Raw genomic sequence first — 19,918 nt, 5'->3', positions numbered from 1 at the left:
ACTAAAGAAACTATGGCTGGAGATGATGATAATGTGGATTTGGATGCAAGAGAGGCAGCCCAACAACGAGAAGAAGCTGCACGGGATGTTGAGGAAACAGCTATTCGAGATGCATAGATTATCTATGAAGAAGAGAGGGCTCAAAGAATTGCCCAAAATCAGCCCTTAGCTGCAGCCCCGTTTGGAAACATAGATCCCGGTGCTGGGAGACCACTTGGTGATTTCACTAGACCAGTCTACAACCAAAGATTGTCAAGTATTAGACCACCTCCAGTTGCAACAAACAATTTTGAGTTGAAGCAAGGGTTGCTCCAAACTCTTCAAAACTGTTGTGTCTTAAGAGGAAAGATGAACGAAGATCGAAATAACCATGTAATGGAATTCGAGGAGATTATGAACACCTTTCAATACAATAGTATGTCACAAGATGCAGTTTACTCAAGGGCATTCCCCTTCACACTCAAAGATGATGCAAAGCAGTGTCTTCGAAGCTTGCCCTAGGGATATATTAGAACATGGGAGGAGATGACCAGAAAATTTCTTCATAAATATTTGTCCTCACCTAAAACGGGCAAGTTTAGAAGAGAGATCCATAACTTTTGCCAGAAAGATACTGAAAATGTTTTTGAAGCTTGGAGAGGTTTAAGGAGATAGTCAGAAAGTGTCAACATAGTGGAATTGGACTCTAGATGCAACTCCAGGACTTTTGGGATGGATTGACACCGGCCTCTCGTAAAACATTGAGCAATGCAGCTGGATGCCCGTTAATGAAGAAGACACCAGAGGAGATAGTCTCTATTCCTGATGAGTTATCTGAAGATGCAAATCAGTGGCCCTCTGGGAGTGCTGAAAGAAGAAGATCGACAGGTATTCACTAGGTTGATGCTAACACATATGTACAGGTACAACTTAATATTATGGCTAAAGAAATACGGAAGCTAACCTTAGCTACAATACAAAGTGAGCCTCATGCAACTTGTGATATATGTGGAAGGGGACACCTTACTCATGAGTGTCAGGCCTCAACTGAGGAAGTGAATGTTGTGGGGAATTACAACTTTAATGCAATAGGTCAGAGAGACCCCGACTTTTCATGGAGTTCATCTGGGGGTACTGCAAATGCATGGCAGCAAAGCAACCCCAAAACTCAGGGACAAGGAGCTCCACTCTTCCAAAATCAACAAAGGTAGCAGTTTCAGCCTCAACATTCCAATCAGCTTGGTCTAGAAGATCTAATGAAAGCCTGATTGTTAAGACAGATGAGAGGTTAGACGCTCATGGAGAAGCCATCAATGAACTGGGCACTGGTTTTCGAAACTTGGAGAGACAAGTGGGACAAATTGCAGCAATATTATCTGAGAGAATCCCAGGTACTCTGCCAGTTGATACTGAATAAACCCCAAAGAAATAGTGAATGCTGTGACCTTGAGAAGCGGGTAAGTGTTGAAAGATCCCACTCTGATCCAAAAAGATGTGACACCTGAAAAAGAAAATGGGGAGCAGCTGAAAAATGAAGTTGATAAGAAGAAGAAAGGCAAGAAGGGAGCTGACAAAAAGAAGAAGGAAGAGAGTTCGAGAAAGGAGGAACATGAAGAGAGCAAGCACATGCCCGCTTTACCTTTTTCCCAAAAGGTGTATAGAGAAAAGCTGGACAAGCAGTTTGAGAAATTTCTTAATATGCTGAAATAGGCTAATGTAAATTTGCCATTCACAGAAGTGCTTTCCCAAATGACAGTTTATGCCAAATTCTTGAAGGAGATCTTTACAAAGAAGAGGAAGATAGAAGAGACCTCAGTAGTCAAGCTCACAAAGCATTGCAGTGCAATCTTGCAAAATAAACTCCCACAAAAGTGTGGAGATCTAGGGAGTTTTACTATACCTTGGCACTATTAATTTTGATAAGTCTTTATGTGATTCTGGTGCCTCAATTAGTGTAATGCCTTTGTCTATTTATAGGAAGCTGGAGAATGAGATTGGAGAGATAAGGTCCTCACCAATATCTTTGCAGCTGGCAGACCAAATGACTCTGATACCCGAGGGGATATTGGAAAATGTCTTGGTTCGGGTAGATAAGTTCGTGTTTCCTGTAGATTTTATAGTAGTGAATATGGAGGAGAACAAGGAGGTCCCACTCATCTTAGGAAGACCATTCTTAGCAACGGGTAGAGTAATATTAGATATACACGAGAGAAAGCTCATGCTTAGAGTGGGTGAGGCGACTGTAACTTTCGAGATAAATGTGGAAACGGGGGTGAGAAAGGAGAGGCCAACTGCGAGTGTTGAGTGGAATGTGAAGGACTCAAAAAAGAAGGATGCGGCGAGTGAGACAGATAACTGTGGGGTGCACCTCAAGGAGGTCGAGAATAAGCTGTCGGCATGGATGTGCGCATTAGTTCGAAGGCGAGGAATGAATCCCGACTAGATGTTCAAGGAAGTTTCCTTTACCTTATGCTTTTTAATTGTGTATCATGGGGACATGACACAACTTAAAGTGTGGGGTGGGGGATATGTTATATGTTGTATGTATATGTGTTAGTTTTGTTAGCTTTAGTGATTTTAAAAAAATATTTTGAAAAAACAACCACCATAAAAATTGAAAAATGTTCAATTTTTCCCGACGATGGATATCATTCGACCTGTTCCTTGAGGGATTAAAGTCGAAAGAAAGAAAAAAAAGATTTTATTTTGTAGGTAGTGTAATAATTCCCCCTTGGTTTTTTTGTGTCGCGATTCTTTTCCAAGTGTTTTATTTGAACAGGGTGTAGTTAATTTTTAATATTTTTAGGAGTAGGAATGCTATGAATTGAATTGAAAGCAATATCTCTTAACTTTATTATGCCTTGAGAATAGTGAGTGCTTTAGTTGTGATGCTTAGGCTCAGTTTTTAACTCTTGTATAAGTACCTTAAATTGTATGATCTTAACTTTGCTTAACTGCTTTGACTAGAGTGTCTTGATAATCCAATCTTGAGTGAGTTATATGCCATGTGGGTGTAAGGTTTTGTGTATTCTGCGCATTGCATTTGATGTCTAGAACTTGCCCCGTGTGTTTGCAAAGCGAAATGGTAGTTTTGTTCAGTCGTGGAAGTGATATAGGCATTTATTTGTTGAGCCAGTTATAAACTATTACCCACCTAATTGTTATGTATCTTAGTTAACCCCGTTGAGCCTGTAAGCCTGTTTCTTTGGCAACCACATTACAAGCCTTACCATTTGGTTGAATGGACCATCTATTTGAACCATTTACCTCTCGTGAGCACTTGAATTTGTTATGAATTTTGTAAAAGTTGAAGTGTGGGGTGGTTGGTTTGTCTTTTGAGTGGAACTAATGAAATAAGGAAGAAGGTGCATTGTTTTGAAAAACAAGTAAGAGCTACTTGAATTGAATAAGAAAAAGAAAGAAAATAAAAGTTGTTAATTGTGAAAATATTCTGTGATAGGGCAACTCTTGATGTATTTGTGCATAAAGAAGTTGGGAGTTAATGTATATTGATGTGAAGGTGGATTTATGGTTTGACATAAGTGTAAGGCCCTGTAAAGTTTTGCAAAATAATGTTAATAATGTTTTGTGGTGCCGAATTGGCTTTACGTGATGTGTATTATAGAAATTCTTCGTGGCGAGCTTGCTCGCCGCGGTTTGAACCTTTTGGGTTGAACAATGCATCAGAAAGTAAAGGAAAATATTTGACAGAATTACGCTTTTCTACGGTCCATTATACGACCGCAGAATCACTCTGCGGACTGCATAATGGTCGCAGAGTGAGGTAGTTGTTGGGTCAGTCTGGGAGCAATTATGCGGTCAACTATGCGACCGCATAACTGTTCTGCGATGTATTATGCTACCGCAGAACAGCTATGCGGGCTGCATAGTGACCGCAGACACGAGCAATATTTTTTGGTTGTTTGGTCACCGATTATGTGACTGATATGCGGTCCGCATATCGATTATGCAATCGTAGAACCTGTTCCGGAGTTTCTTTTTTTGGGTTTTAAACCCGACCCTATTTCGTTAAAACACACCCCATGGACCATTTTGAGCATATTTTATGATATTTCTAGAGTGAGAGAGAGGGTCCTAGAGGGAGAAGTGATCTTCATCAAGTTGTTCTTCAATTCTCACTTAAAACTTGAAGATTATTAAGAGAGGAACCTAAGTCTTCTTCCTAAGAGGTAAGATTCTATCACCCAAACTCTTAATTTCAAAATGTAACTAGAATGGGCCATTAGGTAATTCATGAGGATGGGAGTTCTTACCTTGCATGCATGTATCCTTGTAGTATGTGGGAAGATTGTGAGCTAAAAATTATAGATAATGGATTGGGGAAAAATGGAATCTTTCACAAAAGAGCCTTAAAATATTGATGCACACTTAGTGTTTGATAGTATGCTCAAATGAGCTAAAACCATGTTCATCTTCCTAATTTTGGTTCAATTTTGTTATATTGCTAAAGTAGATTGAAGTTGCTAATATTCTGGAACATCGTAGAGTTTTAAGAAGCTCAATTGAGGTATGCTGGCTAAACCCCCTTCCTCTTAGAATCGAATCCCATGGTGTCCGTGTAATTGGAGTAAGCCCTTGATCGTTATAGAACTGGCGATTTTTAATGTACTTGTGTTTAAGGATGTAAGTTCAATATTTATTCTAAATGCTTCATCATGTTATCTTGTCATTAAAGATGTGTTTAAAAATGTGGAATATGTGTTGGAAATGTTGAGACTTCATGTCAAGATCGAAATAAAGGTTGTTATGCCAAATTGTATAAAAAGCCTCTATGTGCCTAAGATTCCCAAATTGCTCATATGTGAATTTAATGTCTTGAATAGGGAGTCTTATTGATTTTGATAATGATATTGAATGTGGAAAAGAGGTTTGGAACTATGAAATATGACCAAGTGCCAAGAATGACTTTGTAATCGTAATCACTAGTGTCAATGAATCGAAAGCACATGAAAGAAGTACGATGTGAGATGATTGACTGAAAAAGGTAATGTCTCAAATGAGATGGCCTAGCTGATCGGGCCGAGATTGGACTCCATTTAAGAACACGGTGGTATTGTGAATGGAATTATGGTAATGTCTAAAATGAGATGGCCTAGCCGATCGGGCCGAGATCGGACTCCGTGTAAGAATATGGTGGTATTGTGAATGGAATTGTGGTAATATCTCAAATGAGATGGCCTAGCCGATCGGGCCGAGATCGGACTCCGTGTAAGAACACGGAGGTATTGTGAATTGTGGAACATCGGTACTAAAGGTCACCCAACCTAGTAATATGGAAATTGTCTTTAAAATGTATATGATCCTTAACTTATTGTTTTACTATTATTTGAAGCCCTTATTGAATTCTTGACTGTTCCTCTTGTATTATTATTCATTCTATTGAGTTGGTGTTTAGCTATACATCCCTTTTACCCGGGGCGCTGCATCTTTAAATGGATGTAGGTGGTTACAAAGCAGATAGTGCGGATCACAAAAAGTGCTGCATCCTCTTCTCAGCGGACTCGGTGAGCCCCATTTCATTTCGAGGTCATGTATTTCACCTTTTGTTTATATTATGGTCACTTTTTGAGGTATAGCCGGGGCCTTGTTACCAGCACCATCTTTACTCTCTTTTGTATCTTTAGAGGCTCCGTAGACACTATGTGGGTTGTATATGAGTGTTGGCAATGTTAAACAGGATATGTTGTGTTCGATCACTTGTTCCACTTGAACTATAAGAAATGTGTATTTTGGGACTTAAAAGCGATATGACTAATGAAATGATCTAGGATTATATGAATGAGACTCCTACTGTATAATTAATGAAATTTCGTCTTCTCTTGATCATGGGTTAATTGGGTAGAAAGTATCTAACAGGCTTGCTCGGCCGGGTTTACTCGGTTAAGCGCCGGTCGCGCTTCCCGAGGATGGGGCGTGGCAATAAGTGTGGGGTCTTGAACGGTTAAATATGTGTATTAAAGTGCTTAGGGAGGTGTAGTCACTCTTATATCTAAATGTATCCTACCCACCCTGCAACCTACATTACAACCAGTGAAAGTCCTACTTGATCCTTGACTAAATGAGCTCAATTAGTAGAATAGTACACTATGGGCAAGCCTATGGTGCATCTTTTGTGGCATATGAATGTTATTTCTGAGAGTGAGTGAATTCTTTCCATCTTGAGTTCCTAAGTGTTCTTAATTCTCATTGTGTGCAAGACAACTCTCTATTGTTGTGTGAGGACACTTGATTCATAAAGGAAAGGTAATGTCGTTGACCTCCGTGTTACAGTAAGTGAGCAAGTTATAAATAATGTGTGGTGCTTTTGAGTCAAATCTTGAGGCTAGTATGTTACGGTATTGTGCTTAACCTATTTTAAATATTCTTGGTGTGATGAGTTATGAGAGTTGTTCAAAAAGGTCGTATCTATATGAAGTGTAGTTTGATTACTCGAGGACGAGCAATGGTTTAAGTGTGGGGTGTTAATGGTAGGGTATAATCTCGTATTTTAATCGCTTATTGCACTCTAATTTACTGTACTTTTATTGTGTTTGATCTTTAATCCCTAGTGTTTTGCACTTACTATGTATTTTATCCCTTGTAGGAGTGATTCCGGGCTATGTATATGTTATGGAATGAATTTGAGTGATTTAGATCTTTGAAGTCTGAGTAAAAGCTCAAGGGATCAAGCCGGGATCGTGTTCGGGGGTCGAGGACCGAGTCTGGACATCAAAACACAAGAAAAATTAGTACTCTGAGAAAAGTTCAGTAGTTTGGGGCGCCGCGGCTGCCATTTTCCTGTTGTCTGATAGATTTCAACTCTTTGGATTTCCCCACTAATGCCCCGCATGGCGCGTCGTCCCATGCGGCGCGTCTTTGCAAATTTTACAGAGTAATTGTCCTATTTCGCATAGAAAAGGTGATTTTATTTGGGCCCAACCCTACTTGGTATAAATACATGAAAAATTATTATTTTCTGGAATTTTGACACATCTAAGACCTAAGGAGGCTAAGGAGGAGTTGGAGAAGCAAAAGCACAAGGAATTCATCATTCAATCCTCACTCAAGACACGAGTTTGGATTGTTTTATGTTTTTCTTTACTTTAAACATATCTGTGATGAATTACTCCATATCTATGGAGTAGTTCTCTTTAGGGTTTGATGGATTTGGTGTATTGATATTTATTTGTGGATTATAACTCTAGGTTTTACGTATTGAATCGTTTTGGATGATTTAATTGTTGCATCTATATTCACATGTTCATGTAATCGAGAGAGGCATAACTTGTGATATCTTTGCATTATCTTGTTGGTTGAGTTCATTAATTCTTCTTAGTAATCGAAAGAGGCTAGTTGAATTGTTGATTAAACATATTTAGGAGGATAATCGAGAGAGGTTCTCCTAAGAGACCAATCCATTACGCATTCTTGCATATCTTCACGTGCTTAGATTGGTTCATCTTGTGAGGTTGAGCCTTAATCGAGAGAGGAGTTTCTACGAAACATTTGAACTAATAATTGAGTGAATTCGAGAGAATCATTTAAACATTAGAAGTGAATTATCTAGAGTTAGATCCCAACGATTATCTTGCACCTATCCAATCAACCCCTACTTTCTCCCACTGATAACTTCCTTGCTTACCTTGGTTGCGATTGTCATTAGTCGGTAGCTTTAGATTCCTAGTTAATTGTAGTTTTGATCACATAAATTTAAATTGTTGATCATCTTGGATAGCAATCTAGCTACAAACTATGATAATCTTGTTTAACTTCAATCCATGTGGAAACGATATTATACTATACTATCTTTGACTAGCGAGCATAATTTAAGTGTGTGTTTCGAGCTCGTTAGGGCCAAGTCAGAGGATGCTCAGGATCTTATAGACGGATGCCAACAGATCCTTTGCACGACAGGTAATTTGGAGACCAGTGTAGTTTGATTCACTACTTTTCAGCTGACGGGGGCATCCTACAAATGGTAGGAGGCCTATGAGTTGAGCAGGTCAGCCGGTGCTGCACCACTTACGTGGCATGGGTTCTCAGTTCTCTTCTTAGAGAAGTTTGTTCCATAGACTCACAGGGAGGAGTTGCATAGGTAGTTTGAGCAGCGATGCCAGGAGGGTATGTTAGTGACCCAGTACGAGATGAGGTTTTTAGAGTTGGCTCGTCATGCGGTATGATTTGTTCCCACTGAGAGGGAGAGGATTAGGAGGTTCATTGATGGCCTCAACTATGGACTACATTTCATCATGACTGGGGAGATTACGACAGGCCTGAGGTTTGATGAGTTGGTTGATATTACTAGACACCTAGAGTTGGTTCGCAGTCAGGAGCGTAAGGAGAGGGAGGCCAAGAGGCCTCGTGGTTCGGGTGGTTTCAGCAGTGCCTCATCTGGAGGACAGTCTAACCACAACATGGGTCGTCCTTATAGGCCCGCTCAGATGACTCATCCGGTTCATTGTGGTGCATCAGCTAGCCATGGTTCATACAATGCTTGTCCGGGCCAGTCATCTTCCAGCTCAAAGTTCATCCTGTGCTCCATCAGCTCAGGATTCATCTGTACCAGGTTCTTCTAGTGGTTATTCTGGTTCTCGGGGTCCAATTCAGTCCCCGCCGCCATTGTCAGATCGAGGTTGCTTTGAGTCGGGAGAGTTAGGGCATGTGAGGAGGTATTGCCCCCTTATTATGGGAGGTCCAGTTCAACAGAGGGGTCAGGCTATGACTTTCACACCAGTTACTTCACCACCTGCTCAGCCAGCTCGGGGTGGGACTCAGGTTGCTGGAGGTCGCCCTAGAGGAGTAGGCCGATCAGGTGGTGGTCAGGCTCGATGCTATGCTTTTCCCACCAGGCTAGAGACAGTGGCTTCAAACGCAATGATCACAGGTATTGTTTTAGTATGCCACAGGGATATTTCCATGTTATTTGACCCTGGTTCTACTTATTCATATGTATCATCATATTTTGCTCATTATTTGGATATGCCCCGTGATTCCTTAGTTACACCTATTCATGTATCTACGTCGGTGGATGATTTTATTGTTGTGGATCGTGTATATCGATCATGTGTGGTGACTATTAGGGGATTAGAGACGAGAGTTGATCTCTTACTACTTAGCATGGTTGATTTTGACGTGACTCTAGGCATGGATTGGTTGTCCCCATGTCATGCTATTCTAGATTGTCACGCTAAGACTGTGACGTTGGCGATGCCGAGATTGCCTAGGATTGAGTGGAGATGTTCTTTGGACTATGTTCCCAGTAGAGTGATTTCATATTTGAAGGCATAACAGATGGTTGGGAATGGATGTTTGGCATATTTGGCCTTTGTGAGGGATGTTGGTACTGATACTCCAACCATTGGGTCTGTTCCGGTAGTGCGAGAATTTTCTGATGTGTTTCCTGCAGACTTTCCAGGCATGCCACCCGATAGGGACATTAATTTTGGTATTGACTTGGTGCCGGGTACTCAGACCATTTCTATTCCTCCGTATTGTATGGCACCGGCAGAGTTGAAGGAATTGAAGAGCAGTTTCAGGAGCTTCTTGATAAGGGTTTCATTAAGCCTAGTGTGTCGCCTCGGGGTACACCGGTTCTGTTTGTGAAGAAAAAGGATGGTACTATGTAGATGTGCATTGATTATAGGCACTTGAACAAAGTTACAATTAAGAACAATTACCCACTGCCACGCATTGATGATTTATTTGACAAGCTTCAGGGAGCTAGAGTGTTCTCTAAGATTGATTTGAGGTATGGGTATCACCAGTTGATGATTCAGGATTTTAATATCCTGAAGATGGCATCTAGGACCCGCTATGGTCACTACGAGTTCCTTGTGATATCTTTTGGGTTGACCAATGCCCCAACAAAATTTATGAATCTAATGAACAGTGTATTCCCACCATATCTTGATTCGTTTTTCATTGTATTTATTGATGATGTCCTAGTATACTCACATATCCAGGAGCAGCATGCACAACATCTGAGGATTGTATTACAAACATTAAGGGAGAAGAAGCTTTATGCTAAATTCTCCAAGTGTGAGTTCAGGCTTGATTCTGTGGCGTTCTTGGGGCACGTGGTGTCCAGTGAGGGTATCAAGGTAGATCCGAAGAAGATTGAGGCAATTTAGAATTGGCCGAGACCGTCTTCAGCTATTGAGATTCAGAGTTTTCTTGGCTTGGTCGGATATTATCGCCGCTTCGTGGAGGGTTTCTCGTCTACTGTTGCACCTTTGACTAGATTGACACAGAAGGGTGCCCCATTCAGGTGGTCTGATGAGTATAAGGAGAGCTTTCAGAAGCTCAAGATTGCCTTTACCACAGCTCCAGTTCTAGTTTTACCTTCAACATCAGGTTCATATACAGTGTATTGTGATGCTTCTCCGATTGATATTGGGTCTATCTTGATGTAGGAGGGTAGGGTGATTGCTTATGCTTCACGCCAGTTGAAGCCCCGTGAGAAGAACTACCCCGTTCATGATTTAGAGTTGGCAGCCATTGTTCATGCAATGAAGATTTGGAGGCATTATCTCTACGGTATGTCTTGTGAGGATCATCGAAGTCTACATCACTTGTTCAAGAAAAACGATCTAAATTTGAGGCAGCAAAGATGGTTAGAGCTATTAAAAGACTGTGATATTACCATTTTGTATCATCCCAGGAAAACCAATGTGGTGGACGATGCCTTGGGTAGAAAGGCAATGAGTATGGGTAGCCTTGCATATATTCCTATTAGTGAGAGGCCGCTTGCATTAGATTTTCAGGACTTGGCCAATCAATTTGGGAGGTTAGATGTTTCAGAGCCTAGTTAGATTCTAGCTTGCGTCGTTTCTTGGTCTTTTTTATATGAGCACATCAGAGAGCGTCAGTATGATGACCCCCATTTGCTTGTCCTTAAGGACATGGTACAACATGATGATGCCAAGGAGGTTTCTATTGGAGATGATGGGGTGTTGCGGATGTAGGGTCAGATTTGTGTTCCCAAATGTGGATGGGTTACATGAGTTGATTCTCGAGGAGACCCACATTTTGCTGTATTCCATTCATCCGGGTGTCGCGAAGATGTATCAGGATTTGAGGCAGCACTATTGGTGGAGTAGAATGAAGATAGATATAGTAGAGTATGTGGCTCGGTTCTTGAACTGTCAACAGGTGAAGTACGAGCATCATAGGCCAGGCGGTTTACTTCAGAGGCTTGAGATTCCTGAGTGAAAATGGGAGCGTATCGCCATGGACTTCATTGTTGGGATCCCTCGGACTTTGAAGAAATTCGATGCTATTTGGGTGATTGTGAACCGGTTGACTAAGTCCGCACATTTCATTCTAGTCGTGACTACCTATTCTTTGGAGCGATTGGCTGAGATCTATATCCGCGAGATTGTTCGTTTCACGGTGTGCCGGTGTCCATTATTTCTGATCAGGGCACGTAGTTCACATTACAGTTTTGGAGAGCAGTGCAAAGAGAGTTAGGTACACGGGTTGAGTTGAGTAAAGTATTCCACCCTCAGATGGACGGACAATCCGAGCACACCATTCAGATATTAGAGGATATGCTACGTGCTTGTGTTATGGATTTTAGGGGTTCTTGGGATCAATTTGTGTCGGTTGCAGAGTTTTCCTACAGAGTCAGTCTTATATGGGAGACAGAGTCAAGTATTCAGATGGCTCCTTATGAGGCTTTATATGGGAGGTAGTATCAGTCTCCAGTTGGGTGATTTGAGCCGGGGGAGGCTAGGTTGTTGGGCACGGATCTGGTTCAGGATACCTTGGAAAAGATCAAGTTGATTCTGGATCGTCTTTGCACGACACAGTCTAGAAAGAAGAATTACGCCGATAAGAAGGTTCGTGATGTTGCCTATATGGTGGGAGAGAAGGTATTGCTCAGAGTTTCACCCATGAAGGTTGTGATGGGGTTCGGGAAGAAGGGCAAGTTAAGCCCTTGGTATATTGGCCCTTTTGAGAGGATTGGAGAGGTGGCCTACAAGCTTGCATTGTCACCTAGTCTATCGAGTGTTCACTTAGTATTTCATTTTTCCATGCTCCGAAAGTATTACGGTGATCTATCTCATGTTTTGGACTTCAGCACAGTTTCATTAGATGGAGATTTGACTTATGATGTAAAGTCGGTGGCCATTTTGGATCGGCAAGTTCAGAAGTTGAGATCAAAAATATAGCTTCAGTGAAAGTTTAGTGGAGAGGTCATCCAGTCAAGGAGGCTACTTGTGAGATGGAGCGGGAGATGTGGAGCGTCTATCCACACCTATTTGAGACTCCAAGTATGATTCTAGACCCGTTCGAGGACGAATATTTATTTAAGAGGGGAAAATGTCATGACTCGGCCAATCGTTTTACGTATTGTAGCCCCGTTCCCCCATTTATTGCTTATTCCATGTTCAATTGTGGTTATGTGACTTGTTGGGGTAGTTGGTTTGGTTCCGGGGATGTTTCATAATGAATTGGGACACAAAGTCCCAAGGTTGGAAGCTTGAATTAAAAGAGTTGACCGGATGTTGACTTATGAGTAAACGATTTCGAAATGGAGTTTTGATGGTTCCGATAGCTCCGTATGGCAATTTTGGACTTAGAAGTATGTCCGAATAATGATTTGGAGGTTCGTAGGTCATTTTGGCTTGAATTGGCGAAAGTTGAAGGTTTGGAAAGTTGAGAAGTTTGACCGAGAGTTGACTTTATTGATACCGGGCCTGGATTTTGGTTCCGAAAATTGGAATAGGTCCGTTGTTTCATTTATGACCTGTGTTCAAAGTTTGAGGTCAATCGGAATTGGTTTGATATGTTTCGCCATTTAGTTTTAGAAGTTGGAAATCCATTAGTTTCAATAGGCTTGAATTGGGGTGCAATTTGTGTTTTTGATGTTGTTTTATGTAACTTGAGGCTTCGACTAAGATTGTATGATGTTTCAAAATGTGTCGTAAGTTTGGATGGGGTCCCCGGGGCCTCGGGTGAGATTCGAATTGATTTTGAATCGAGTTTTGGCCTTATAGAACTGTTGATCTGGTGTCTGGTGCAATCTTCATCGCGTACATGATGAAGAGATCGCGTTCCCGTAGAGTTGTTCAAGGGCAAGAGGTTTTGTTCTTTGCGTTCGTGAATAAGGCCACACGTTCGCGAAGGTCTAGTGGGTTTGTTAATCGCGATCGCGAGAGGGGCTTCGCGTTCGCGTAGAAGGATGAGGCCGGCTTGGGCACCAGGCATTTTGGCTTCGCATTTGTGAGAGAGGGATCGCGTTCGCGTAGGAATTGGGTCATAGGCCATCGCATTCACAGCTGGGATGTCGCGTTCGCGTTAGAAGGTTTTTCAGTTGGGAAATTTTGTGCCTTACGAACGCTAGGCATTTTCCCCGTTCGCGAATGATATGTACCTGGGCAGATTTAAAAACCCTAAATCGTGGGTTAGAGTATCACTTGTGGAGCTCGGCTAGGGGTGACCATTTTGAGGGATTTCACTACAAATCAAGAGGTAAGCAAATTTTGCATCACTTTTGTCCATTAATATTGAATACCCATTAATTTCCCACCTAGATTATGTATTTTTGAGGTGAAATTTAGGGGATTTTGGACTAGGTATTGAAAAGTAAGATTTGGAGGTTTGAGGGTCGATTTGTGGTTAGAACTGAATGATTTTGATATGGTTGGACCAGTTATTGAATGGGTCGGATTTTGTAAATTTTGTCGAGTTCCTAGGCATGGGCCCAGGGTTGAATTTTTGAATTTTATTAAGGAACTTAGCTTTATCGTATGGGATCGATTCCTATAGTTTGTATTGATTATATTAAGTTGTTTGTGACTAGATTCGATCCGTTCGCAGGCCGATTCGCGAGGCAAGGGTTTGTTGGAGCATTGAGTTGCGCATTTTGAGGTAAGTAACACTTCTAAACTTGGTACTGAGGGTATGAATCCCTAGATTACGTGTTATATGGTTGGTGTTGGGGTAACGCACATGCTAAGTGATGGGCGTGTGGGCGTGCACCGTTGTAATAATGACTCTGTTGATTCAGTGGTGCTGTGTAGTTATTTAGTCTTATTTACTCCGTGTATTTCATACGTGTTAGAGTAATTGAGCTGCGATTCATGTTAGAAATCATGTGTAGGCTATGTGCTTATTCTGTTAGGATCCACTGAGGTTATTTCTACTGTTGAGTTATTTTCTTAAACTGCAATCATGTACTCAGTCATGTTTATTCATATGCATATCATATCTCAGTCTCTGTTATCATTTACTGTTATATTATATTATCATTATTAGGGCTGAGTAGTATGAGACTTGTGAGCCCGTGAGACTGGAGAGATTGATGACTGAGTTGGGCCTTAGAGCCGGATTGTGAGTGTTATTGTTGATCAGCCTACGCGCTGCAACAGGCCTTATTGGCTTATTTATTATCGTTGAACGGGCTGCATGCTGCAGCAGGCCTTATAGGCTTTATATTAGCACTTGGGCAGGATACGCCCCTCCAGGGTCTGACATACCAGCAGTTAGCGCATGCACAGTGATTTATATACACGTGCTTTGCTGAGGGGCATTGATGCCAGGCACCAATACAGTGCTGAGTGATTGTGTGTGAAGAGTGAGAAATGATATAGAAAAATTGAGTACTCTGAGAATGTGAGTGCTTGGGATTCTCACTATGATACATTACATTTGATATGCATATTTGACATATAGGCATAGAGATGTAACATTCCTCATGCTAGATATATTCGACATATTTTATTAGTGTTGGGCTTAAATTGTTGACTTGAAAGCATGCCTAAATTTCTGTATTGTCAACGATCTGACTACGGAAGTTTCTCTGAGATACTACTGTCATTATCTTGTTATATTTGTGTTGTCATTATTCTGATTTGGACTGTCTCTTTCTGAGCTCGCCACTACTATCAACCCAAGGTTAGCCCTGTTACTTATTGAGTACATTGGGTCGGTTGTACTCATACTACACTCTGCACTTCGTGTGCAGATACATGTACATCTGGTCGCGGTGATTGCTAGATTGGTGCTAGTATATGTTCAGTGACTTCGAGGTAGCTTCTATGACACCCGCAGACCTTGACTGTCCTTTCTTTCATTTTATTTTAGCACTGTTTTATTTTTTGCAGACAGTTGTACTAGAGTTTCAGACTATATTGATACTTAGTAGCTCATGTTCTCGGTGACACTAGGATTTTGGGATTGTTATAGTTGAGTTACATTTGTTTTTATCAGTTATCTATGAGAATTTCTGCTGTTGAGCTTATTAAATCATGTTTTTATTCCAAATACGTAGTTGTTATGTGATTGTCGGCTTGCCTAGTAGATGATTTAGGTGCCATCACGACGGGTTGAGATTTTGGGTCATTACAACTGTTCAACTACTGCCCAGTATCGCAATTGCAAGACATCCTTCGCAATCACAATAACCCTCCAGCTCACAAAAGCAAGGACATCGCAGCTGCGAAGTCTTCCTGCCCCTGCCCCTGCCCAGCATCGCAAATGCGAGCATTGTCTCGCAAATGCGAGGCTTGCAATCTGCATACCAGCAACACCAGCAAACATAATAGCTATGCATAACAGTCTACAACCTATCCGAAACACACGCGAGCCCACGGGCTCTAATCCGAACATTTACACAAGTATATTAACATAAAACAATCTCGTTCGTAAGCTCAAATCTTCAAAATGACATCTAAAATCAAGAATCGATCATCAAAACTCGAGATTTTCAAAGTTAAAGCTAAAATTTCCAACTTTTCACATAAAGTACTGAAACAGCCTCGGGTCACCTGGGACCCACACCAACTAGCGTACAACTCCAAAATTATCATACAAACCTACCGGAATCGTCAAAATACCAATATGGTATCGTTTACCAAAAATATTGACCGTAGTCAACTCTTGCCACTTTCCTAGACAAAAATAATATTTTCTTAAAAATTCACATTTAAGATTTTCGAAAATTGATACGGACCATGCACGCAAGTCATAAATCATCAAATTGAGCTATGAAAGGCTTCCAAGAACAAAATGGGGAGCTAGTACTCAAAACGATATATCGGGTCGTCACTAGAATATGAATTGTGACTATGAAATCTCTTTGTGATCAAACTTGATTGTAAACAAACTAATCTTATTTTGTGAATATAGCTTGGAATATCAACTGTACCTATAAACTCTGCAGTAGTGACTGGAGATGTTGGACACAAACCAAGAATAGGGGTAAAATGGAAAGGTAAAGAAGCTATAACCTCAAGGAAACTTCAACACTTTCAAGCTCAGAAAAGAATGGAGACAAGGTCCAAGGCATATGAAAGAGTTTGTTTGAGCCAAACAAGTTCATCAGCACCACAATCAATTAACCAGTACATATTACTGGTAATTCAGTATTTTTGTTTATTTTTGGCAGTAATAACTGCAGTTGGTATATGTAAGACATTATGCATGTGTCTGCACTTTGGTAACTATTTTCTATTTTCTGAAAATGGTATGTAACTGTATTCAGCAATGACTGAAAGTTTTTAAGTCTATTTTCTGCACTATTTTCTGAAATGATATGCAGCAATGACTGCACTTTTGTTAACACAAAGTTTGCACTTTGGTAATTATATTTCTGTTCTTTCTGTCCAGTCTGTAAATGTATTCTGCAATGACTGCACTTTGCTAAGTTTGTTTTCTGCAATGATATGCAGCATTGGTTGGACTTTTGCAATTATGTTTTTCTGCAATGATATGCAGCAATGACTACACTTTTGTTAATACAAAATCTATATTTTGGTGACTATTTTTATATTTTTTCTGTCCAGCAAGTAACTTACATATCCAGGTACATTATATATCAATACATGTTCTTACAAGTTATACTGAAGAACCACACATTGTCAATTGTAACAAAACAAACTAAACGAACAATGAACATTATATTACAATAAAAGTTACACCAAGTTTTTTACAAAAGATGATACAATTAAATGATGCAATACTAAAGATACTATAGCCACAACAAAGCCTAAGGCAACTTCATTGCATTATTCTTCATATATAGTAGATGAAACCAATAGCTTATAGCTATAACACATTCACACAATACAAAAAGCCAAAGTACTTTTTCCCTAATCCCGGACATAATCAATCTCCTTCTCTACTTCTTCTTCTTTTATCTTCTCAACCTCTCCCTCCAACTTCTCCAATTGCATCTCTATCTTCTTTTCCACTTGTTTTTTTCCTAGGCTTCTCAACAGTTTGAAAAACTTTAAATGCACTTTTAAGCTCACCAAATTTCTCTACCAGTTTAGAAATAACATATTTCGATCTTGGATTAATTTCAGCATCTCTCCAATGCCAGAAATCATAAGAGCTTGGACCTACAATGATGAAAATTAAGAAATTAATTAGAGTTCAATTAATGAAAGCTTTAACTAAATTACAAAAATTTAATGAATCTTCTATTACCCCATAGTATAGACACATCCAATATCTTTTACCGGGGCTCTTAGGAGTCCAAGTTGTCAACATCGCCAGCCCGTACTCATGATTGTATCGTACTTCTTTATTCAACACATGATCATCATCTTCTATATAAAGTCTAGCCAAGTTAGTTGACTGCATTATGTGCGACACAGAAAAATCACAGAAAATCCCTAAAATAAGAAAAAATTTCGAACCATTCAAAATAATCCCTAAAATCAGATAAACCAAAAGCTTATATAGAAGAATAAGGCCTTGATTCAGATACAAGGATTTAATTTTGTTCGAAATTCCATATCTTGGCCATAAATTGTGACTAATTAAAGATGAAGGGGATTTAGGGTTCTTGACAAAGAGGGGAAGAAGTGGATCGGGTGGAGATTTCTACCGTTGGGTCTTGTTTATAAAGTAGATGTAATATTAAAATAATTTACTTTTTTAATTAATTTTATCTGTTAAATTTAGTATAAAATGAGCCCATATGTCATATGATTCCACGTGCTTGGTCCGGTGTCATAGAGGGGATAATATAATTCACTCAAAATATGATTAGGGGGTAAAAACCACCCTCTTAGTTTAAGTATTCAAGCGAATTTTTTGGACAAGTTTAATGGGGTCTTTATGTATTTTTTCAGTTGTGGAGCATAAAAAAAATAATTATCTTGATATAACTAATTTGAAGAATATATAAGTCGGTCTAAATTAAAGTATGAATTTTCTTCTGTATAATATTATATATTATCCTAACAAAATAAAATCTTAAAATACAAAATTTCTACAACCATCGTGTACCATGCAGTGTCACGGCACACCGCTTTATCAAAATAATTTACTAAATATTTATAAGAAAAATAAAAATAATAGGAATACATATAAAAATAACACCGCTTGTTATTATAATAATTTATTCATTTGTCGATTTCTTTATAGTGTGACATCGCTTATGAAAGATTTTGCGCACGCCCCTATCTGCAATAAAGTCACAAAGTAAAGAAAAAGAAAAAGAACATATAGAAGAAAAAGAGACAGTAATACTCCAAACACCATTGTCCAAATTAAAGTATTTTTACGGACTTGGTTCGCGATAAGGCTCGACCAAGACAAAGCTTCAAGCCTTATAGCAGGAGGTACATCTTTTATGTGATACCCATGATGGAGGGTGGGTCAAGTAAGACTGTCAGGCTTCTAGGCTGGCAAGTTTCTGAAGAAGAGATGCACATGTCACCTTAGGCAAATCCCATATCGAAACGGGAGAGAAAAGTGAAGAGCTTTATAAGTGTGACGACCTAGCCGGTCGTCTTGAATATTATAGCCTCGTTCCCACATTTATTGCTTATTATATGTTCATTTATGGTTATGTGACTTGCCGGGGTAGTTTATTTGATACCGGAGATTTTTTAAAATGAATTGGGACACTTAGTCCCAAGGTTTGAAGTCTAAGTTGAAAGAGTTGACCGGACATTGACTTATGTGTAATCGACTCCAGAATAGAGTTTCGATGGTTCTGACAGCTTCATATGGTGATTTTGGACTTAGGAGTATGTCTGGATATTGATTTGGAGGTCCGTAGGTCGTTTGGCTTGAATTTGCGAAAATTGGAAATTTTAAGGTTTGGAAAGTTGAGAAGTTTGATCGAGAGTTGACTTTATTGTTACCGGGCTCTGATTTTGTTTCGGGAGTTGGAATAAATCCGTTGTGTCATTTATGACTTGTGTGCAATATTTGAGGTCAACCAGAGTTGGTTTGGTATGTTTCGGCATTAGTTTTAGAAGTTGGAAGTTCAATAGTTTATTAGGCTTGAATTGGGGTACGATTCGTGATTTCGATATTATTTGATGTGATTTTAGGCTTCAGCTACATTCTTATCATATTTTAGGACTTGTTGGTATGTTTGGATAGGGTCCTGGGGGCCTCAGGTATGATTCGGCTTCATTTTAGACCTGTTGGACTACTGAATATTGTTGTATCAAGTTTCTTATACGCGATCGCGGAAAGAGGACTGCGATCACGAAGGGTTGTTTGGTGGTTGTGAAAAGTTGTTAATCACGTTCGCGAGTTTAAGGATGCTATCGCGGAACTTTGGTTGATTGTGCACCGCGAACGCTGGAGAAGGGATGCGATTGCGAAGAAGGAAGGTGAGGTCTGGAAGTTGCACGCGTTTGTTCTCTGCCATCGCATGTCTTTGTCCGCGATTGCGTACTTCTAGGTTGGTGAGTATCACATTCATGACTGGTGGTTCACGTTCGCGTAGACCATTTTGGAGGGTAGTGAATTTTGTTCTTCGTGATCGCGAGAGACTTTCCGCGATCGCAAAGAGGAACAACTAGGCAGCAGATATTAAAATCCCAAATCGAGGGTTAGAGTATTATTTAAATATTTTAATTTGTAGAGCTCGATTTTGGGCGATCTTAGAGTGGATTTTCACGTCTTGGATTGGGGTAAGTATTTTTGACATAGATTTATTAATATATCATGATTCCATCTTTAT

General features: G+C 40.0%; 1 long non-coding RNA gene and 1 other non-coding gene across 2 annotated transcripts; both read right to left on the bottom strand.

Annotated features, from left to right (window-relative positions):
• Positions 1-573: 573 nt before the first annotated feature.
• LOC142168484 (small nucleolar RNA R71) lies at positions 574-679 on the bottom strand. Its single transcript, XR_012698342.1, has one exon. It is a non-coding gene; the product is annotated as a small nucleolar RNA R71 (small nucleolar RNA).
• A 16,185-nt stretch (positions 680-16,864) lies between these two features.
• On the bottom strand, positions 16,865-17,824 carry LOC107815980 (uncharacterized). Its single transcript, XR_001654825.2, has 2 exons — positions 17,416-17,824; positions 16,865-17,327 (listed from the first exon to the last, which is right to left on the bottom strand). It is a non-coding gene; the product is annotated as an uncharacterized LOC107815980 (long non-coding RNA).
• Between the last annotated feature and the right edge of the window lie 2,094 nt (positions 17,825-19,918).

Source organism: Nicotiana tabacum, chromosome 13, assembly GCF_000715075.1.
Source record: "Nicotiana tabacum cultivar K326 chromosome 13, ASM71507v2, whole genome shotgun sequence".
Classification (NCBI taxonomy): Eukaryota; Viridiplantae; Streptophyta; class Magnoliopsida; order Solanales; family Solanaceae; genus Nicotiana; species Nicotiana tabacum.
Note: the sequence above shows the minus strand (reverse complement) of the source record. Positions and strands in the feature narration are given on the sequence as shown.